The sequence below is a fragment of the Lathamus discolor genome, chromosome 18, assembly GCF_037157495.1.
Source record: "Lathamus discolor isolate bLatDis1 chromosome 18, bLatDis1.hap1, whole genome shotgun sequence".
NCBI lineage: Eukaryota > Metazoa > Chordata > Aves > Psittaciformes > Psittacidae > Lathamus > Lathamus discolor.
This window is the reverse complement of record NC_088901.1, coordinates 2,188,656-2,212,232: the sequence shown is the minus strand read 5'-3', so window position 1 is coordinate 2,212,232 and position 23,577 is coordinate 2,188,656. Positions and strand designations below refer to the sequence as shown.

General features: G+C 44.0%; 2 long non-coding RNA genes across 2 annotated transcripts in view; both read left to right on the top strand.

Annotated features, from left to right (window-relative positions):
- Positions 1-16,695, top strand: part of LOC136023452 (uncharacterized) — a 39,842-nt gene extending 23,147 nt beyond the window's left edge. Inside the window, exon 3 of the long non-coding RNA XR_010616602.1 lies at positions 16,620-16,695. This is a non-coding gene — a long non-coding RNA (uncharacterized LOC136023452). The remainder of the gene's footprint in view (positions 1-16,619) is intronic.
- A 4,688-nt stretch (positions 16,696-21,383) lies between these two features.
- Positions 21,384-22,038, top strand: LOC136023377 (uncharacterized). The gene is made up of 3 exons (XR_010616566.1): positions 21,384-21,527; positions 21,621-21,726; positions 21,942-22,038. It is a non-coding gene; the product is annotated as an uncharacterized LOC136023377 (long non-coding RNA).
- Positions 22,039-23,577: the final 1,539 nt, after the last annotated feature.

The following is a 23,577-nucleotide window of genomic DNA, read 5'->3' as shown; positions in this document are numbered from 1 at the left end:
AGACAATTTCCATGTGTCACTCTATGAATATAACAGGCAGCTCTCTTTATTTGTTGTAGTGAAAAGTGCTGAGTGTTCCCGTGTCCCGGGACAGCCACTGCTTTCTGTGACTACATTTCATCAGGAGCACAAGTCTGGGGTCTTTCGGCTTACCTGACATGCACCCTGAAGCAGTTAGTGGCTTCTTACCCATTTATGTCCACTCCCTTTTGTAAAAAAGAAAAGAAAAGTACCTCAAAAGCATGAATTCTCCTTTGTTTTCCAAGTAGGTGGCCTGCTGCGATCAGGGAGGGACACCTGAGTCTTAAGGACACTGCTGTCAGAGAGCTTTTGTCAAGTTAATTATGTGATAAAAAGGCAAAAGGGACAGATGTGTAGGAGTAAATCAGAAAGGAAAGGCAAGCATCAACAAAATGAGGATGGGCAAAGACCATCAGATTGTGATCTGCAGAAGTCTGCTAAGTACTGGGAAGCCATGGGCTATATGGGACATGGTGCACCCTGGAGAGGTGCATCCCCTAAGGAATGCAGAAAGTTCTGGTGTTACCTTTTGGCTCAGCAATCAGAGTAAATCCTGTGCAGTCCTTGTTGTCTTTGTATTAAAGTTCAGGGAATTCTGCAAGTTCTGGAATTCTGCAAGCTCTGGAAGAGGGAATTCCCTCTGCATCTGGAAGAGCCTTTGAAGGATGTGATGGCAGTGTTCTGTCCATGTGCTGCTGAAGCAAAACACAGGAAAGAGAAGAGGATCCAAGGCTGTTGGGTCCAAGGTCCAGAGTTACCTGACAGGAAATCACAGCACAAAGCTAAAATGAGGTGACTTGGATGGGAAGAAAAAAGTCTTTGCTGTAAAACTTGTCCAAGCGTGAGCAAGCTGCAGAAGGCCCCAGGTACAGGGACATTCTCCAGGGGTAGGTCCCTGAGTCAGAAACCCTGGGTGGTCATGGACATTTCTGCATTGCAGCTCTTTAATGTTCTTTGCACAATGAAAATGGCTCCTCACGCAGACCTTGTGCCTTTCTGAACCTTCTCAGCCTACACTTCTCCAAAGAACCATTGTCCTCCCTTCCCAGTGCAGGCTCCTGTCAGATCCTTGGGGCATGAGCAGTGCCTGCCCTTGAGGAGCAGTTAGCAAAGGTGGCTGTCCCTTAGCCTGGGCCATGAGCTGGAGCGGGGATGGGAGCCTGCAGCTCTGACCACAGTGGGGCATAGGCACAGACCTGCCAGGAGCGAGAAAGGGGAGTGCTGTATCTTGGTTTTAGGAAAGGAAACTGGTGGTTTGATTTAAAAACGACAGAACCTGTCTGGCGCTTCAAGATACGTGTGTTCAGCAAGGTGGTGGGTTTATGAGAAATGGGCTATTTGTGATAGGGGACAAAGGTTTCAGTGGTAGGATCTTGAAGAAATCCAGTAGCTGATAATTATGCTTCTGTACGGACCTTTAGTTACCTCTTCACTATTGAAATAAAATATACCGTCCTTGCCATAAACTTCAGCAGGGGGGAGCCTCCTGCTCTGTACTCAGGTCTGTAGCTCTGTGGAGGAACTACTGAACACCCTCTTCTGCAGTGGACTGGCTTCCTCAAGCTTCCAAAGAGTTTTTTTAGGTTAGGATTAGGTTTTGCTTTTGGTTTTCCTTTTGCCTTTCCCTATAGCTATGTATATGTGCCAAGATAGAATCACAGAATCATAGAATAGTGTGGGTTGGAAAGGACCTTAAGATCATCCAGTTCCAACCCCACTGCCATGGACAGGGACACCTCACACTAAACCATCTCACCCAAGGCTCTGTCCATCCTGGCCTTGAACACTGCCAGGGATGGAGCACTCACAACCTCCCTGGGCAACACATTCCAGTGCCTCACCACCCTCACAGGAAAGAATTTCTTCCTTATATCCAATCTAAACTTCCCCTGTTTAAGTTTTAACCCGTTACCCCTTGTCCTGTCACTACAGTCCCTGATGAAGAGACCCTCCCCAGCATCCCTATAGGTGCTCTTCAGATACTGGAAGGCTGCTATGAGGTCTCCATGCGGCCTTCTCTTCTCCAGGCTGAAATCACAGTCACCAAGTGGATTGCTGTGGTGGTGCACAATAAATAGGTTGAGGGGGTGTTGAGGGTTTTGTTGGGGTTTCTTGAGCAGTGTCTCCATTCACAAAGTCTGAGCAAGCCAATCTGTGACTCTGTGACTGGGAAGTAAGCGTATCTCCAACAGAACTGCGTTGCTGCGTGCAGCTGTGAGAAAGGCAACACACAGCTGCCTGTGCAGAACTCGGGTGAGCTTTCCTGACACTTCCCTGCCCTACCTCCTCCTTTGGTGCAAGGGAAGGCAAAGCCCACAGCTTGTACTCCCATTCCTACTATTGACTTGTACGTTCCCATTTTCTTTCCTTTTTCATTGCAAGCTCTGTTTGTAGTTATACAGTCAGGTCTCCACAGAGTAATTTACTGGCAGAATCTCTCCCAGAATCCAGCTTGAAACCAAGCTGTAAAAACAGCTGAGAGTGTAAATAATTCATGCAGACAATATGACTTTTTTATGTAAATTCGGTGCATTAACCCTCTATTATAATGATGGACGACAGATATGGGCGACGTTGCCTTGGTAAGAGCTAATGGATGGCCGCCATAAATTCACTGCACATTTTATTGTGTTGCTGGAAATTGTGCCTTCAGGCAATGCTGTTTACTTTTATGTAAAACTCAGGGTTCCCTAAATATTACAAATATTTTACATCCGACTCCTCAGCATTGGGGCACAGCACACAAATCAAGCCGGCTTCATCCCACTTGTAATTAAAGGTTTGGGGTTGGGGTGTTTTGTTTTTCAGGGACAATTATCTAAAACTATAAAGAGAAAGATTTTTTTCCCCTTTAGATGTTCAGTCGTTGATGCATTAGCAAAACCTTTGAAGAAAGATATTAAATAACTGCAACGTATAACTTTGCATTAGGCTGTATGTTGTGCGCATACAGAACAGATTTGGAAATAGCGTCTTATTACTGGGGTTTGTGTTTTTTACCATTTCTTGTGCTCAGTTACACATCAAATATTCTTTTCCCCCCACAGACGTGCTTCCCTCTGTCATTCATACCTGTTTTATCAGGGTAATTCTCTGAACCGTGTCCTTGAGGAATTCTGCCTTTCAGTAAACACAGAAACTTTGGTTCATTCCAGGGAATGTTCAATAAAGAATTCTTTGTTACTTTTTGGTTGCTATTTTGCGCAGACCTGGAGTAAACGGGGATGTCACAGGTGATTTTTTTTTGCCACACAAAACGGTTTCAGTGAATCAAATAGAGAGGAAAACATATTTCAGTATGGTTTTAATATATAAGTATACAGTATAATACAATTAATAAGTGTACAGTTAATTCACCTTCATCAAACCTTCCATTTAGTCTCATAGTACACTGTAGCTTCGGAAAAAGAAAACAAGATAAAAGCAGTCATGTAGAAAAGGACAGTCCTGCTTCTGACAGTGTGAATTGAATCCCATTTGTAACAAAGGTAGTTACCACTGGGAGCAAGAGCATGTTCATCCCAATGTGTGGTTGGCCAGAGGACCCTAATGACTAGAGCAGTCTCTTGGGAAGCACCTACAAGGGAGTTTGTTGAAAGCTCCATTGGCATTTGTGAGCTCTTGCAGAGCAGTTCTGATACAGGCGTGTTCTGTCTCCTGCTTTCAGTGGAATGTGCCGTTTCTTGGCAGTTTTGATATCTCTATGAAGAAATGCTGCACAAAGTTGAAAATGAGTGACTTCCACTGAGCTAGCTCCGGCAGAAACGCATTAGGCTTTCCAGAAGACCCTAATTTCCTGAGGACTAAGTGGAAGGCACACTGTAACAGAGGCAAAACACACTGAATAAAAGAGGAATGCAACAACAACAATAAAGGCTAATGAAATCAGTCCTGTGAATCACTTGTCGTATTAGGCAAAAGCTAACAGTTTAATTGCACATAAGCCTATTTAATAATTGGCTTTATTTTATGTCCTGACTATGCATGCTCCTTTTGACTGGATTAGGAATGTCAGAAGATAGAAGTTCATAAGCTCTAACCAAGGGCATTGACTTATTTTTCTTGGTCTTTAATATTGACTGAGATGCTTAAACTTGGACTCTCAGATTTTGCACCTTATTCTTCTGACGTGCTTTACTGCCCTGGAGCCACTTCACAACATTCGTAGCGGTTTTCACATGCTCTGATGCTTCTTGGGACCAATTCAGTCCCGAACAATAGATGTGTGTGCAGTAGAGCCAGGAAATGTTACACAGGAGATCAGGGGCTTATTCCCCAATAACATTTTGATTTGTAAAGTATTCCACTACACAAAACACACACAGGAGACAGCATTAAAAAACATTAGAGACCATAGCCAGCAAGACAGAAAGGTGGCTTAAAATACAGATTGGCAGCATGGCCTGGGATATAGGCAGGATACACTAAATAATGAGAGGAAATGCTGTAGAAAGTGTTTCCAATATTTTACGTTATTCAGCCATTTAAAAAATCTCTCCTGGGACAGCATTTTGCCTTAAAAAAAAATAAGTAAATATCAGTAGTATCCAGACAAATGTGTTTTCCCTATTGTTCAAAATAAATGTGTTTTCTGTAACTCATACATCTAGGGAAGGCCAGTTTTCTGGTCTTGTTCCTTGTCCACTGTGTTTCCATGCAGAGCAGACACAGACATGGAGCACTGGGAGGAGGTATAGGGCATAGGTAGGTATAGGTTTGTTTTTTCTCTCCCATCACTTGGAAAGATATAATATCTATAATCCAGGACATACAGATGTTCAACAGGATCCTGTTCATCTATTCCTTACATAGAGCAGAGTGTTCCTGGAGCCATAGGTCAGTACCATGCTCTGGCTGATGAGATGCGGAGCATAAGGCATTATTCTGTCCAGGTATGCCATTGAAAGGTCAAATGTTGTGAACTTTTGAATATTAATATATGATTGTCACCCTGTCTTGGACAATCTGCTATTGTGTGGTTCTTTGCAAGCATTAGAAGACTTTCGCAGCACTGAGGAAAACAGCACTTTCCTCCCAGTGCTGGTGTACCAGCTGAGTGATAGCATGTGTCCCAGAGGTGATAAAAGGAAGATGTCTTTTGAGGCAGAAGGAGAGCTTGAAAGGAGATGGGCTGCCTTGTAGCCTTGTAGGATTGTGAAGGGAGCACTTCACTAGTGGTGAACACATCCCTGCGTCAGTCCAAATACAATCCACAATCGATTGCTACAGATCAGAGAAGTCCAGATAGCACTTAACTGTGGAAATTAAAGAGTATTTCTTAATAATTTGCTCCAGAAAAGTAATATTTTTTATATTCTTCATGGGAAGTTCATAGAATCATAGAATGGTTTGGGTTGGAAGGGACATCTTAAAGATCATCTAGTCAAACTCCACTGCTATACGCAGGAACATCTTTCACTAGACCAGGTTGCTGAAAACCCCATCCAGCCTGGCCTTGAGCACTTCCAGTGATGGGACATTCACAGTTTCTCTGGGCAACTCATTCTAGTGTCTCTCCACCCTCATTGTACAAAATTTCCTCCTCATTCCATTCACCTCCACCTGTACTGATTGGTTGTCATTGCCCCAGCTCAGGTACAGGACCCTGCACTTGGCCTCTAAGAGGCTGTTTCATATCAGCTGGTAATGTCATCAGCTAGAGAATCAGAGTTCAGAGGAGTTCAGGGCAGAATGTTTAACCCTGAAAGCAGCTGCAAACTCTGCCTAAGCTCTGTCTCTGCCTTCTTTACATGTATGTGACAGAAATCAGGACCTCTTGGAAAGATGCTGGGAGAACAGGATGTCCCTACGTAAACCGTGGGAAAGGCTCCACTTTGGTTAATTTAGGGGTCATTCAAAGAATGACACCCAGGCTGGCCCATCCGTCTCTCATCTCTAAAGGCAGCGCTGTCGATAGAAAGGTTTTTGCTAGCCCTCTGTTCTCTGTTTAATACATTTAAGTACTGCACTCTGCATATGAAGAATAGGGATGTTATCAGAAAGCATTCAAAAACATATGTTTTAATGAAATGTGTTGACAACTGCTGAAGTAAAGTTTTTGTTAAGTCTCAAGAGTTTAGCCATGACAAGCAGTATTAATGAATTGAATTAATTAAAAAGCATTTCAAGATGAAACAGGGCCTGTTCTATGTAAAATGCTCTATACATTAGACAAGCATTATGGAAATCACTGCTTTGTACTACACTGTAATGCAGCCATTTATAAAAGCTTCTCAAGATCCATGGATAGCAGTAATTTGGGTTTAGCGTGTCTTTGAAATTCATTGAATGCAGCATGTGCTATTTAAAAGCATGAAATCCAGATGGTTCCACTGCCATCAAAGTTTGTATGGCTTGGGGAGGGAAGCGGGAGCTCAGTGTTACTGGCATGAGCGAGTGGGCATGGGAACAGGGTGAGCCGAAGGAGCAGAGGCTGGTGCTGGTGGCTTTAGGGAGCAGGCTCCCAGTAACCCAGGGACCTGAACCAGTCTGAAACGTGAGTCGCTTTACTAAGAGACTCATATCTCTGGTCTTTTCTGTTCCTTTGCTTGTCTGCCATGAAGTCCCGTCCTTTGTGGACAAGGTTTGTTCTTCAGTACCTCTCATTTTTAGGTTGTTTTTGTGCCCTCTCTTAAGAGTAATACCATCAAACCTGGCATTACAGAAAAAATCTGTACACTACATCAGATATCCCTATAATGGGCAGAACAGTCATAAAAGTGTGTGCTCTTGTAGGACCTTTCTCTCAGTGTGTGATGCTGTTAGCGTCAGTGTCTGCCCATGGGCCTAAGAAACCAAACATGGGAAGGGATGGTGCAGTCCTACAGCACCCATACACAACACTTACAAGAATATCTCTTTAAAATATTAAATATCTTCATAATAAATATTAAGATCTTCATAATAGAATGTTCTTCATAATAAAAGTATGAAGGGTGAAAGATGAGAAACTGAACACCAATAAGATTTCATACATGCATAGTGAACGTTCTTTCATTTTGTGTGTTTTAGGATTTGGCTTGTAGCAGACTATTTCAAATGGATGCACCTTTATCTGTCTGGTTTGGACTATGTGTGAGTCTTAATAAAGGAATAAATTGAAGGAGAATTAGCCTCAAAACTGTTGGTAGATTTCAAATGTTGGAATATGTTAATACTGACCATTCAATCAAGACTATGACCACCCTGTAGAAAAGGAAAAATCCTAAATACAAATGGTAGGTTCCTCAAGCAATGTAGACAGACACTTAAAGGATGGTAAAGTTTGCTAAATACTCAGCTAATGCACATGCTTCTAGACATGAATTTGGAATATCAGTACATCTGACAGGTAGCCCAGTTAGTTAGCACAAGGGATAATTCATTTTGCCTCATAGTGTGTTAGGCAAAGAGCTGCTAACACTGCATCCTAAAACGCTTAGGGAGATTCATCCCATGAGCAGGTATGACTCTGCTCTGTAGAAAAAAACGAGAGAGCTTGTTCTGCTACTTCACTAAAACATGAGCAATATGTTTGCACTTGTCACAGTTAACATTTGCATTTAGTATCTGCATGGTGAGAACTTCTAAGCCTGCTTATACCGGCTAAACAGGCACAGGTAGCGTTTGTGTCTGACCAAAAGAAGTCTCTCCCCCCTGGCTAGATGCTGTACTACATGTAGAGCAGTATCTGCCAAAACCAGGTCTGGCATTTTCTATGTCCTTTCAGGCTCTTCCTGCTAACTAGACTCTAGAAAGCATCAAAAAGCCTTTCCCATGCAATCAGCTTATTGCAGGGCTGAAGGAGCCTGACCTTGATTAACTGATTAATTACTGCTAAGTCATGCTGGCAGGTGGTACCCGTGAGAGGAAACCAGCTGATAACCTCAGAGCAGCCTTCCAATACCTAAAGGGATCTAAAAGAAATCTGGAGAGGGGCTTTGGACAAAAGCCTGTAGGGACTTTAACCTGCCAGAGGGGAGATTGAGATGGGCTCTTAGGCATGAGTTCTTCCCTGTGAGGATGCTGAGGCACTGGCACAGGGTGTCCAGAGAAGATGGAGATGTTTTAACCAACTACTTACATAGCCAAATGGTCATCACGAATGTTGCTTAACCAACTGATCCTTAAATTATTTGAAGACACAAAGCTCAAGACTGCGAGCTAACTAATTCAATTACCCATAATATCAGCTAGTTTTTAAATGATCACTCTACATACAGGTGTATGTTTCTTCATTGCTGCTTTTCCACTTAGCAAACAATCTGTTTTGACTGTGATTCAACTGTTTCCTAGTCAAATTGTAACAGTATTTAAAAATCCAGACTGTGACTTACCCTGCACTAATGGGAAAGTGAATAAAAAAGGGGAGGTAGATACCTGTGGGAGAAACAGCAGTATGACAGGCAGAACGACGTGGTGATAATGGAATAAGAAATACCACTTGTACCATTTCATTACGGAGAACAGTCAGCATCTTTAACCCAGCCAAGATCAGCTGTAATCAGAAAGAAGGGGAGAAAATTGGTGTTCAGCTCCCTTCTTACTGCCAGAGCCCTGAGATGGAATTGCAGCAGCCCTGAGACAGCTGGTCAGACACCATGCTCTGTGTTGTCATTTGCTTTTAAGAGCAGCAAAAGAAGTCTTGTCAGTGGAGACCTGTTAGCTGTGACTCTTGGGAAGGATGGATAGCTTGGAAACAGGTTTTAAAGCACAAATTGGGGAACAGTTTTGTAATGCACTTGATGTTCTTTTCCACTCAGTCACAGCTGAGAATAGCATCTGTAGTGGTTAAATGAAAATGAGCATTAATCACTTCAAATGATGTAACATACCCAGACTATGTAACAGCTACTATTTGAATTCTATTTTGCAAGGGGTGATACAGTTGCAGTTCATCCTGAAATCCTTCATGGAATCTGTATCTAATTCCAAGCAAAGTAATTTTGTATTCTTAGTTCAAGCATACCATAGAACAGTAATCAGAATTGTGATAGCATCACTGAACTGCTTATAAGACCCTGGAATTCAATGAGCATTAAAAAAGCCCCCTTGTAGTCTTCTCCAAGGAGAAATTGCTGTATATAAGGCAGAAGGTAACACTTCAGAATCTAGGGCACCAGCCGGCCTTGTGTGTTTGAGAGAGGGCAAGTGGGTTCTCTAGACAGATGCCGTCTGTCTCATACACATGCAATGTAGTGAGAAGAGGGAAGTAACGGCAGGGAGGGTCATCTCGAGTGCCTTTCTGATCTTTAACCTCACAAAGTTGCTGTATGTTTCTTCAAAAGAGCAAATAAGCAGCCTTGCCATACAGATTGAAGGTAAAGCACAGTAGTTACCGGTCCTAAACAGTCCACAACCTCACAATAATACAACAAAAGTCTAGTCAACAGGCCCCAAAACAGGGGTGAAGATATTCATCAAATCTGATGAGGTTCCTATTAATTAGGATTGTTAAGTGGTTGTTACACTTTTGTTAGTATTACCATTTGGAGATTCAGCTTACAAACCTAATGGGGCTACTCCTGCAAGATGTTAATTAGATATGGCAATTCCACTTACCCATGCAGCCTCGGCACACAACCATCACACATCAATATTTAATTTAATTACTGATGTTGTGGTGCAAGTCACATCTGATTTGAGAGATAAATATGCTTAATTAATAATGAGATAAAACACAGAGTATGTCACCTTTTGTCATTTGAGCTTTATTAGGTGTAGTAGGAAAAGACAAATGTGAAAGTTGGAGAGGCCGTGTTGTGGTACTCTGCATGATCCTTGTCCTTCAAGTTACCTGAGCTATATTATAAGTAAGACAAACAGAGGTGCAAGCGTGCAGGCCCCTACTCTACATAAGATACGCTTGTGTCTTGAGTCATTCATCATTTACTTCCTTTTTCTGCATAATTAAAAAAGTGAACATGCATCTTGGATTTATGTCACATCTCTAGAAATTCATTTTATCAGGCTCGATCGTAGGATTCTAATTTGTGTTGATGTGGCCTGGTACAGAGGCCAATTGTGCAAGAAACCCTTCTGCAGCAGCATCCTTAGCAAACCTTCTTTCCATTGGCATTGGACATTCTCAATTCAGAGCTTCCTGCAAGAGGCTGTTGAGAACAGTGTGTATGATTGTCATGCCATGAGGTGGAGTTCCACAAAGCTGCATGTAGAAAGGTTGCTTGCTGCTTTGTAAAGAATGGGGGCAGAAAAGGACAGACAGCTAGGCCTTGAGGCTAGTTGTGATGATGAACCGTATCAAAGCAGCTTCCAGACAGGACTGGATCCCTATTTCATAAGGGGCTTTATAACCTGGACTGCCAGTCTTAGCCCCAAAGACTTTCATTTAAATACAAACCAAATGAATAAACAGGTCCCATACAACCAGTGCCCCAGAACTGCTGAAGCTGAGGGAACTCCTCATGTTCACTTTCTTTATGGAGGATCAAAGCTTTAGAAGGTCCCCCTCTATACACAGTGTCCTTTGTAAGCCTGTGCTTCCAGGGGTTCACAAGCTAGCACTAGAAGTATGTGTGGGTTGAAACTTGCTGTGCAAGATCTTTGCCTGGGGGCCATTTGGTTTGATGTGTTTGACAAAATGTTAAGAGCTCCTGAGCTGACTGCGCCAAAGAAAGTTTCCTGGAGGCTGAGATGGGTTTTGGAACTTCCTTGAGGGAAAATTCCCAATTGGCAGAAAATCTATGAAAGCAAAAGCAACTCACGACATTGTAACCTATTGAAGCATGTATTGCTCTCAGCTCCAGCTGTAATCATTGTCTCTCTGTTGTAGATAATTCTTCTAGTATTAATATTGAGAGTAGTATAATGGGAGCCCATTGGGCAATCAAGAATGGTTAGTGAAGGAGACCATTTCATACGGGCTGAGTGTTCCTTTTGGAGACAGAGCCAGCCAACAAATCAGACTGGGAAAGCCTTCAGCTGTCCAAGCCTGTTTTAATACCCACTCATCTAAAAGGAAACATATGGGAGCATAAGCGGGGAAACACTAATGCACAAGGCAGAAGTGGAGCAATAGACAGGGAATAATGAAAGTGCCAGTGCTTGCAACAAGGGAGACTCTGCTTCAAGGATGCTAAACCAGAACTGCTCTTTTCCAGCTCCATGACCCAGTGTTGTAGGTGGTCACCACGGTGGGCAGCGTGATCCATTGGTATGATGGATGCACTGCAGAGTTTCCAAAGGGTGTGACTGAGGTGTGGAATTCAGCTGAGCTCACACCTTCTGTCAGCTGCCAGAAGTGGGAGAGGCATCCTGGGACCTGTTCCTTCTAATTACACTCCCTGGTCTTGGCAAGTAAATGCATCCAGAATCAGAGAATGGGGGATGGAGGGATCTGTAGAACCCATAGCTCCACCAGCCAAACCTAACACCAAGGAGTGGTGGATTAGGAACGCTTTCCCCGTGAGACCAGCAGCCTCGATGACTAGCCAAGAAGCGTGTGGGAGACAAGAACTAATCCTCTTTGAGAAGAACCTGTAATTTTCCCCCAGGAGAGAAATAGTGCTACAGCTGGAAGGACAGGGTAAGAGCAGCACTGCCTCCAGCTCTGTCTGAGCATGCGACAGATCTACTACTTGCATGGGAACACTGAGGCTGAACATCACCATCATGCAGTAGTGTGTGTTCATCTGAAGAGAGAGTGGAGGAGGTAATAAAATAGCTTACAGTGATTTGGCTTTCAGAGAACATGCAGCACAAGTTATACCAATACCATGGGTATGCCCTGGGCATAGACAGACTGTGGTAGGTGAACCAGGAGCAGTAGCTAAAATGAGGTATAGCATAAAATTAAGCTGTTGTAATGAACTTGCACAGGTTGATGGAGGCTTTATCCTATTATATGGTGAGCTGTTGTTGTTGATATGTGAGGCACAAGAGAGTCCCATTCCTTACAGTGCTTTGGTAGACATTAGTTTCTTCCATTTCATTTCTGAGAGGTGCAGTCTAATCCTGAGGTAGTCACGAATGCTCCAGTTTTATATTATCATGGAGAGATTTTATAAGTTCTCCTGTGGCAGAACGTGGGCTCTGTGTGGCACAAAGTATACCCATGACCTGATGGAGAGTATTAGGAAACCGGCTGATCCTTCACGGAGCCAAAGGCACGCAGGAAAGTGTTAATATTCTTTGTCTCTTGTTTCCTTTTCTTCCTTCCAAATTCCTACCTGTCCTCACTAGGGAAACACTGAGCACAGTCTGGCCAGGACTGATGATTCCAGCAGGCACATGTAGTGCCACTAGCACCTACATGTGTGAAATCCCCCCTCTCTGCAGAGCACTCTTCAGAATAGGGCCTGGGGCTGTCCCTTATGCTTCAGGCAGCAGCAGCCATTTAGCACCGGCAGTTGTAGCACTTCTCACCTGCCCAGCCTGCCTGACTTTTCCAGGCTTGCTAGTGCCTGTGGGAGATGAACTTGATCCTCCAGCTCTCCTTGCTATCCACATGCTTCCTAGAGACTTGCTTTTGAACTAAAGTGCCTGAATCTGGTCTCGGGAGCATGCCACTGATGATTACTGATAGCAATTACTGCACATTAGGATGTACACTCAGATGACATCCAGCAATATGGGCTGAAGCAGATTAAAGATTAAAACAGTCACTTGACAAGGCAATAGGAGTCATCCTTTCTGTAGAGAACTGTTTCAGTTTAGAGTACCTGCCTGCTACCCATCCTCGCTCTTCTGTTGTTTTGTACTTGGACATGTTTCTGAGAAGCTGGAACTTATTTACACCCCCTTTCCTGCAAACGAGGAGCTTAAAATTGTTTCTTCCAATGTTCATCATTTTACACTTGTCTATACTAGTAGCTAATGGAGTCGAGTTGTAGAAGTCTCACAGCTGGAAATGACAGTCAGAGCCAGATGTTCACACCCTAGGCCAGACACAGCTGTTTCCCTGTAGCTGGCAAGGGACGAAGAACAAGTAAATGCAGAGACAGCAAACCTGAAAAAAATCTAAGGTAATCAGGCTGAATATGCCTGGAGACTTGGGCCATCTGGAAGGTTGCCAGAGGGCTATTTATTTTGATGTCTACACCTGCTGAATGGGAATGCTTTGTGTGTTCTCAAAGCTTGACGAGGTACTGTCTCTCTCCCTTTTTTAGCACTCCACTCCCTCCAGGCAGTGTTGGTTGCTTGATAAATTGTGCTCTACAAGCTAGGTTTGGGGGAGAGGTTATAAAAAAAACCCTAAAACTTACCGTACTTCCTGGCTGTTGATGAGGGTAGAAGCAAAGTGCTGCAGCCCTGGAGGAAAGAAAGGGGACACAGTGTCTGACTGCCCTTTGGAGGGTTAAAGTCTGTAAGCAGAGTAATCTCCTGGGTGTGTTGTGGAACCAATTTTTTTGCCCCATTTATAGGGAATTAGAAGAAAAACTCCCATAAGCTTTTTACCTACTGTTCTGTGCACATTACACCTTTGTGGGCTTAGTGTAACAGATTTCTCCCACCTCGTTCAGCCCTTTGGCATACAGTCCCTCTTTACAGTGTGTGCCTGCCTTGCTGTCATCTCAAAAGCTCTCGGGGTTTCTGCTTTACAAGAAGTTCTGGTGTTGCTGGTGGTGATGAGCGTGTTCCTCCAGTGATGAGCATTTGATTAGGATGATTCCTCAGGACCAAGGCAGGATTTTTGGGCAAACAAGACCAAGAGGATCAGAGATCAAATGATCACTGATCTAAAGATGCTTGCAGGGTAGGGGTCTCTCGGAAGATGCTGGTTTCTCCGAGTCCTTCTGCTACTGTAAGGAAACAAGACCATCTCAGAGATGAGACAGCAGTTACCTTATGACATTGCTCCTTAATAGAAGTAATAGAAGAGTAATCTCTTCTATTACTTAATAGAATAATAGAAGTTAATAGATTACTATTACTGCTGCAATAGTAATCTTTTCTAAATACACAAAAAATCTGTCTTCTCTTGCATTTTATTTTCCCCAGTATTTTCCTGGTCATTGTTCTGATGCATTCAGCATAATTCTTTGAACAATTTTCTACTGTCACAATCCCTGCAGCCATTCACCACATAGATTTTGCCATCTCCCCAGCATGTGCTGAGCAGTAACTCTGTTGTAGCTGACATGCAGCATATGCAGCTGCACTGATGATAATTGTGCCCACTGCTGTCAGTACCATTCCTGGTTCTCAGATGTGCAGCAAACAAGGGATATGTCATACCATACGACATCATGCTCTGCAATAAAAGCTGTGGGGAAGGAGGAAGTTGAGGAACATTCAGAGTGGTGGTGTTTGTCTTCCCAAGTAACTGTTACGCGTGATGGAGCCTTGCTTTCCTGGAAATGGCTAAACATCTTCCTGCCGCTGGGAAGTAATGAGCGAATTCCTCGCTTTGCTTTACTTGCGTATGCAACCTTTGCTTTACCTTTTAAGCTGTCTTTATCTCAACCCATGGGGTTGCACTCTTTTTCTCTTCTGATTCCCCCCATCCCACTGGGGGGGAGTGAGTGAGCAGCTGTGTGGTGCTAAGCTGCCTGCTGAGGTTAAACCACAGCATATCCCAAAGGCAATAGTCAATTCAGTGGGTTATCTGAAAATGCAGCATAGTTTTCCCTCAATTTCCCTACCTTTGCTGAAGGATACAGTGGATTTTCTAACCTTAATCTTGCGGAATATCTATTTCTTAACCTGGACAGGATAGTGGAAAAACCACAATATTATGCTATGATGCTTTGCCCGAGGAAGAAGATACAGTTTTTCTTTGGTCATTTGTTTGGTTTCCGTTGGCAGATAGGTGGACTACAGAGAGTACTTGAGCGGACACCTTCGAAGGACAGGAGATTTTAAAACAAATAAGAGGAGATCCACTGTGTGTTATAAGCAATAATCAATAATTAAAAGCCTTGTTAAAGCATTGCTGAAGAGTACTTCAGAAGAAAAGTAGTTATACTGCATTTCATGGTTAATTCAATGTCAATTAGCTGATTGTTAACTTCCCTCCAGCTAAATCTTGTTCAGCACAGAGAAGAGAAATCAAAAGCATTCTAGCTTTAACAAGCCTAGTGTTTCAATCATTCATCTCTGCCCGCAGGCTCAAAATCAATGTCAACAGACGTTTCATTGCAATTTTATCAGCCATTTCTGCATGTCACCATTTCTTGGCTGCCCTGATTGTCCCTGAAAACTGTCTGTGGGAGTCGGAATTCATCTTGAGGAGAGAGCTGAACAGGCTGCACTTACTCTTGTCTAACTCATTGTTGGGTTTCCTGTCCTCTGGGTAATCACGAGTGCTGGTGTCCACCTGCACTTCCTGAAAGGCTCAGTGACCTCGTGTCTGGTGGAAGGGCCCGCAGGAAGATGTCAAAACCTCCAGCCACGCAAGCACAGACCGGGGTCCGGTGTGGCCCTTCAGCACCGCGGTCAGCGCCTGCGGGCGGCCCTTCAGTACCGCGCACAGCGCCCGTCCTGCGGCCTCAGCCTCCTCTTCCTCGGGCAGCAGCCGAGCAGCCGCTGTCAGCACGGGCAGAAAGAGCTTTAAGGGTGTGAACATCCTTAAGGCATGAAGAAATTGAGGGGTGCTCGGGCATAAGAGGTTTTCTACCTGCATGTGCTTGAATCTGAGGCCCCCAGCATCAGAAGGATGTGGAGCTGTTGAAGTGAGGCCAGAAGAGGCCACAAAGATGATCAGGGGGCTGGAGCACCTCTGTTCTAAGGTCTCCTCAAAAAAGGCTAAGTCATGCTAGCATGCTGCTCATTAATACAGTGAATTAATATGGATTTATAAAACAGAGAAACCTCTCTTTTCCCAGCTGAGATGGCTTTCTTCTCCATCATTCTGTGATTCATTCTGTTCCCATGCCCCTGTGTTCAGTTTGAAACTGTTGTCATCAGACATCTACTAGGCAACCTAGCAAAAGCAGACCAAGGATAGGATTGACCTGCTCATGGCTCAGTAATACCTTGGCTGTAAAAATCAGTAGGTAAGACAGACTTAACCTAAAAAGATGAATTATTGCCCCTATCAGGTAGAATACAGGTGCTTTTAGCGCGTATTACACTAATACTTTTGAAAGAACTGATTGACTTCAGGGGTCTGTGGCTTTCTGCCTACTCTATTCAGGATCAGAGTGTACCCAGTCCCTGGTGAGAAGAATGGAGTCACCATCGTTACCCTTAACAGCACGAACTGGTTCTTTAGCTGCTACCCTCATTCACCTTGGACAGCATGACTTAGTGAAATGATGTGATCTAAATCTCCTTGCCAAGATTAAAGGAAACTTGGCATCTGTCCAGGCAGCGTTTGGTCACTGTTGCTACTGAAGTAAATAGGAGCCAAGTCAACAAAACTGAGGTTATTTCCATGGCTCAGAGATGTTTTCTAGCACTGACACATGCCCACGGAGCAGGTGGAAGTTTTAGAAGTTCATTCATTTTGATACCAGGCGGGTGGCCCACTCTGTTGCTCCATTTTATGTCATGTTGTTGGGGAGGCTATAGGGAGGCAACCTAAAGTACAAGTCAGAGCAAGCCCACACTTTATAGCATTTGTGTCTGAAGGACTGAATTCTACAGCTGATCTTCTACCAGTTTCAAACATGTTTGTGTTAATGGATAGCACTGAATTTCTGATTCTCTTCTCCCAGTTCTGCTGCAGGTCTGATGATCCCTGTTGTGATGCTTCTGCTTCAGTGGAGCCACTGGTAATACTGATGAGGAGGAAAAGTCCAGTTCAGGTACCTGCTCCTCACGAAGTCCTTCATCGCAGAACTGGTTTTCTCTACTTCTTCCTTTCCTTGTTTTGTTTTACTGGGTTTTTCTTAAGAGAATAGAGGCTTTCACTCCTGTCACAGTAAGGTAGAGTATTGCTGCCATAACAAATCTTTGCTTTTCTGCTTCCGTGCAGCCTTTCCTTTGCTTTTGAACATTTTACTTAACCCCCTCTCACCTGTCCTTGTCCTTTCTTCCCATGTTAGAGGCAGAGATAAGATTGCACCATGAGAACTCCAGAGTAAGGAGGCTTTATGGCTTCCTAATGCATAGTATGTAAATTCACATACCAGTGACTGACCCTAAAGTAGAATAGTTCAGAATGGGAAATAGGAGAGAGAGGTTTCTGATTGCATTGCTTCATGAAAAATCCTTTGTAATAGCTGTATGTACTTTACAAGGATTCTAACATTAAGGGTTTAAGCTAAACTGTGCTCCATGATATTAGGGGTGAGAGCTAGACCAGAGTTTCTGGCTCTTCCCAAGGACATATTCCATTGATAGCAGGTTTCTTTCAGGCTACAAAAAGTCAAGTTCATGTGCTGCACTGGCTCTGCAGTCACACAATACATATGAACTCAGCTACTGGTATTCAGCCCTGCAGTTTACCTCTACAATAGGGGGTGGGAGGGTGGTCAGGGAGGATGACACAGACCGGAGGTGAATCAGAGGTTGCTATTTCCTCCTTAGATTGAAACAAGATGTGTGACATGGCCTCTCCCTCTCTGAAGACATGAATGCACGTTATCAAGGTTGTAGCAGCAATGATAGTGGGACAGGATTGACAGGGAGGGAGGAGAGGCATGAGGCAAAGGCAGGGGTGGGGAAAGAATATGACTTGACCAAATGCAGTTCTTGGTTTTTCTCTTCATGAAACCCTGATATCCACAAGGTTATTTAACAGACATCCCTTCCCTGGAACAGTGCTGCGCCTGAGCTTGATCCTGTGAGCATGTGGATCAATGGCAAAACCATTCCTTTGGATTTTCTCATAGTTGCTTTCCAGTGCAGCATCTCAGTTAAAGTTTGTCTGCATGTTCTTTGTCAGGAGATGCTTCTGGTGTTTATAGAGCTGTGCAGAACCTAGCAGGGTGGGATCCAGGCCTACAAGCATCACCAGAATACCAGTGAGCTTACCCAGGCTTCATTGTGAGAGTTCCATTTCTCCTTGATTCTCTCAGAAACAGCTCAAATCAAGGCTTTTTTCAAGAGCTTATGCTAAGAAAAAGCTCAAAATCCAACAGTGAAAAAAAAAAAAAAAAGAAACCCAAAAAGACTCCTAAATGCAAAAATGCTTTTCCTCAGGGAGATACCAGTCCTGCTGCCATCAGTGGAACCAGCAGTTTGCCCTGAACTTGAAACTGCACCGGCTTCTCTGGGGGCACAGAACCTTATCTGCCTGCAGATATAGCGAAAGTAGTATTTGTTTTTTCCTGGTACAAGCTTCTAAAAAGAAAGAACCAGTCCCTTGTGGAAATACGTTCATGTGAGCTGACAAGAACCATCCTCTCTTTTCAGGTTTGAAGAAGTGGTGTTTGCAGTGCAGGAGGGTGATTCGTGCCTCCCGGGATCTCTTTCTCTTGGGGTTACAGGAACAACAGCCAACTTCTTTTTAGCCTCAATTGGCTGAGGATAAAGAAAATTAAACTCTGGGGAAAAAAATCAGGGAGGAAACAGAACAGGGAGAATCAAAAAATCTTCATCTGAAAGAAAAGCTGAAACTTTTTAGAATAAAATAATATTCCCCTATTTAGATTTTCCAGTTTCTGGGACTTTTGAGCTTTAAAAAGGCTCCTTTTCCTATGGAGAAAATTGGTTTCACTTTGCTGCAACGAACAGAGTTCTGTTTCTAATGATGGCAGAAGTTGAGTGTCGCTGCTGAGTAGCTGGAGTGGAGCTCCGGCTCTCAATGCGTCACGAGCTCGATGTGATTTGAGATGCAGTTTGCTTCTCTGTAGCTCAGATCTCGGGGCTCGACCACAAACTGTACATGACACAACGAAATTAATATTTAAAAATAATTACTTGCTGCCTGAAGGTAAACAGAAAAAGGGTAAATAATTGATAGCACTGGGACTGCCACGCTGGAAGTCTGCTGAGCGTTTATGATGTGCTGGGAAGGTTCAAAGGGATTGCTCGTCTGCTGCCTCTGAAGGAGGGGTTTTGCTAATCAGTCCAGGGCTTGTTTTGTCAGCCAGCAATGGTTGCAGAGTTTGAAGCGCTGGAATAGAATGCCAGCTTAATTTAGGCGAATCTCGAACTTAATTTGCTAACTTTCCTTCCAAGATTTGCATTGTAAATGATAAGGTGATTTTCATATATATAATATTTTTTCTTTATCCCATCAACATCTGAAGGGAGATTTCATGTGGTCTGCTGCCAAGAATGCAGAGTAACTTGCATTTAAGGAGTGCTTACATAACGTGCCACCCTATGACAATACCTGTCTGCAGAGCTTGCCTTGACACTTGGCAGCTATTCACAGTTCAGGGGTAAATATCCCTCTTATAGCCCAACATCAGAATAACCAGCGTTCAAAGTGGCAGATGAGCATAAAGAAAGGTCAATGATTTCAGATTGATTCATTTCCCCACCACCACCCCAGTCAGAAAACTTCGTGCACTGTTCATTGCATTGAAGCAGAGGAGGGTCAGAATTCCTGGCTCCACACAGGATTTGACAGTTTTCTGGTGTTAAAGCAAAGGATAAGAAAATCCTCTGGCAACAGATGTGGAGAGCCTATAGCAGCAGATCTGCAGGGTATTTAAATAAGGTGCCATACAGACCCATGGGGCAGAGACTGTTAGATAAAACTTCTTAAAGGAGAAGAAAACCCAAGCAGATTGTAGGATCTATCAGCAATGCCAGCTGATGAGTGATTCCCAAAGTGTGATTTGCAATGCCTATTTTACTTAGGATTAAAACACGGATTCTTGTCTTTGTGCCCAGTCAGACCTTCATAATGGGAGGTACTTTAACCCCTAGCTCTGCATCTCACTTGCCTTTCATTGCTTGAAAAAGCAATCTAAGCTCTCTTTTGGATTTTACAAGGATGTGATCAAATACCACACTAAGGTGTACAAGCATGAGTGTCGTCTGAAGACACAGTAATTCTTACACTCTGTTGAGCAGCAGTAAGGCTTTTAGTAGAATCCCGGACACTATTTTTCCAGCTGATGTGCATGTGGAAGTGAACAGGACGAGCGACTAACTAGAAAACATGATGTGCAAAGAGGGACAGACTGAAGTATGTTCTGTTCAGTCCGGAGAAGACAAATGGGAAATGATAGAGCAGGCATTACATATGTAAAATGTTGCAGCAAAGAGGAGGGAATACTTGCTTCTCCCATATGTTTCTTATAATGGCTTAAACTGGGCTCTAGAGGGGGAAGAAAGGGAAATGCTTCTGATGGCAGAGATAGGTCACAGTCAGAGCAGATTGCTGGCGGGGGCTGTGGGGTCTCTGTCGCTGGGGATTAACAACATGTCAAACAAATACTGTCTGTAAGGGATGATTTTCAGAGTACCTCAGTCCTGTCTCTTCCAGACCTGGCAGTTCAGGGCTAAATAATAGAGACACAAAGAAGCTGAGCACTGAGTCTCCAGCAGGATGTGTGCGCCTGTGTATATTGGCCCCAAGCTCAATGTTTGTGTGAAACATGAACACATTTGAGGGTGCTGAGGCACTGGCACAGGGTGCCCAGAGAAGCTGTGGCTGCCCCATCCCTGGCAGTGCTCAAGGCCAGGCTGAAGGGGTCTTGGAGCAACTTGCTCTAGTGAAAGGTGCCCCTGGATGAGCTTTAAGGTCTCTTCCAACCCAAACCAGTCTGGAATTCTATGATATCAAGGGAGAGGAGGTTCCCAGTTTTCATGTTTTATAACTACTTTTGCAGCATTTGGATGTTCCTGTACGTCCTAGCTCCACAGAGCCTTACTTACCAAAGAATCCCTGTTCTCACTGATAGAAATAATACTATTTCTTGTCCTCCTAATTTCAGAGGAAGGCCTAAACGTGTGGCTGGCTGCAGGCAAGAGGCTCAGAAAGCAGAAGGCAGCACATCTCTTTCATTCTATCATTGCTGGGGCAGGGAACTCCTGCTTTTTCATGCTTGGGGTTCCCAATGCAAGAAAAGGCAAAACAGAAAAAGAGGCAAACCCAAGAAGCGTACTCTGAACTCTGTTCCAGCATTCAGGTCACCACCCTTCTCCTTTCTTCCCCACACCCAGGACCACACACTTGCACTTGCACCTCCAGGCATGCCTGTCTGCCTGCCAGCGCCGCGGAGGTTACCGATCTCATCGCACCTCTGCTTATCTCTCAAAGGGAAATGTCCTAAAAGAAACCCCGAGAGCTTGGTGGTGCAACCCCAGGCCCTGCCACGGAGCTCGGCCACACTGAGCTGTGCCTAGGCTGGGGAAGGAAGCATCTGAGGCTGCAAGAAACAACTTCTTGTTGGGAAAGTGGCCACTGGGTTTTATAGGAAGAAGCAGCAAAAGGCAAGTCAAAGTGTTTGCTGCTTTAAGGCGATGTGAACTATTGAAGCAGACTGGGGCATCTCTGGCCAGTACAGGAATCATAGGGGGAAGTGAATTTGTCTGATCTTTCTCTGAAAAGGTTGGTTTATGTCGTTTGCAGGAGTGTTTGATGGGACCCAGGCCTTTGCTGTGTTACCAGCCTGAGGAACAGGAAAACAGGGATTCTTTCTTGAGCACTGATGTGAACAAGCACAGGACAGACCCAGCATCAGATTTCAGTATCTACTGCCAGCCAGATGTCTGTGCAGGTGCTCTGGCCCTTCCGTTCTCTCTGAGAGCTTGCTGCTCTGAGTGGGATGTCAGGTTTTAGCTTATTCATCTTTTCTGTTTGATGTCTCTAGAAGAAAGTAGCCACCACAGTGCTGAGAACTGCTGCTGAGTCAAACCAGAGAGCTTCAGCCTGCGTTTCAAACACCCATAACACATCTGACAGACAAGGTTTGGCAGGTACTGAACAAGCTAAAGCTTCCCCAGGTGCCAGGATACAGTTTACATTTATTTCATAACATGTTTTACCTCCCACGTGGGCAGTACCCCCCCATTAAGAGCTGTAGCCCGCTGTAGCTCTAGCTTGTGGAATACTCTAAGTGCAAATAGAGCCACTTGGAAAGGGGCAAGAGGTTGCTGCCTCAAAGGGGATGTTTTCTCCTTCTGTTTTGCAGCAGTGAGGAATAATTCTCTGAACTGGGCACTTAATACTGGAAATGACTGATGCTTTTTCAGCAAGTTCCCATCTGATCAATCTACCACATGGTGGAGGAAGAGCCTGGAAGGATTCCTTTATTACAAAGTAGGTCTGGAATACAGGGACACTTTCCAACAGTTTCATCAACTGCTGAAATCCTTTCAATCTGAAGTAGTAAGGGGATGTTCTTGTTCTCCAGCTCATAAGTACAGGTATTTAAAAGGCAGTCTTTTCTAGAAACTCACTCTCAATGCTGTATTGAAAAGGGCCTCTTATAAAGGATGTGCTCACTCATGGTAAGTATTACAGACACAGAAGAAATTACGCTTTTTATTTAAAAAGAAAAAGGAAAATCCTGGGAATAGCTGCTGGGCTACATTGGTTTATCTTCAACAGGGAATACACTGGCATTTCCACAAACAGGGAATGGTATTGCTAATGGGGATTTTGTTTGACTAGGAGATTTCTGCCAGGGTTGTAATTTGGTGTATTATGAGATTAGTCCTGTAGAAAGGACAGCAGTGGAAATAGCTGCTGAGCATTGATTGAATCAAAAACTCAAAGGTATCACCTTGAAGAGAACTTGCCTTGAAAACACTGAGGCTTTTGGAGATGGATGCCAGAAGCTGTGAAGCCAGCCATCCCAGCTCAGCTTCCCAGAGAACGCAGTAATACATGCAGTAAAGAGCTTCTGGTAGTGAAATACCCACTTGTGAACTGTTCATGGGTGTAAGAAAAATGGATCTGAGGTCTTGCCACCTGAGTTCCTTTCCTCTCCCTCGGTAGGTTATCAGCATGAAAACAGGAAATGAATTGGACACCATTAATAAAACATGAAGCCTTCGTGTTCAGGCTCTGTGCTCTGTTGTTCAAGTGTAGAAGACACTGTGTGAAGGAAACAGGGGAGTCAAATCCACAAGTTCATTTCACTCTTTTTAACTGCAGAGCAAACTTTGGCTCAGGCTTGGAACTAAACCTCTCTTTTCTATCCCTGAATGGATTGAAAAGCTTTTAAACCCTGGTACAGAAATCCTGAAGGGTCGTTACTGAACTGTCAGTGGCCTTTGAGAACATGAAAGATTTCCCTAACAGATTTCACCAGTAAGATTGCCAATACCGGCTTTCCTTCACGTGTGTCTTTCACTGGGGTGTAGATTTTTAGACCTTGGTTTTGTGCGGTTGCGTTTGGAGCTGTGTACGTGGCACAGTTGATTTTCACTGTGATAGATGCCCCTTTTTGCCAGTTGCTTGTGTTTGTGATTTTAGGCATGTCCCGAGATGCGTACCTTGAGCTCCTTTGGGGGCTCGTTTTGCTACAGGGGAATGTATAGTCCCCTGTCTCATAATGATGGTTCCACTAAAGAACAAAGGATTAGCCTCAAAGAACAGAGGTCTATATGAAGTAGACTGAAAGACCCCCCCCAGCACCATCCCCTTTTCTGTCTGTATGTTAAAATCATCTCATGAAAGCCTATGGTCACGGCAGTATGCAGCCCAAGGATGAGAACTCACAAACCTGTTATGAAAAAGTCATGGGAACCAAAGCAGAAGACCCGGTTCAGCCAGACGAAGAGGCCTTCTGCAGCTATAATAAAGGCTTGTTTTGCTCTATG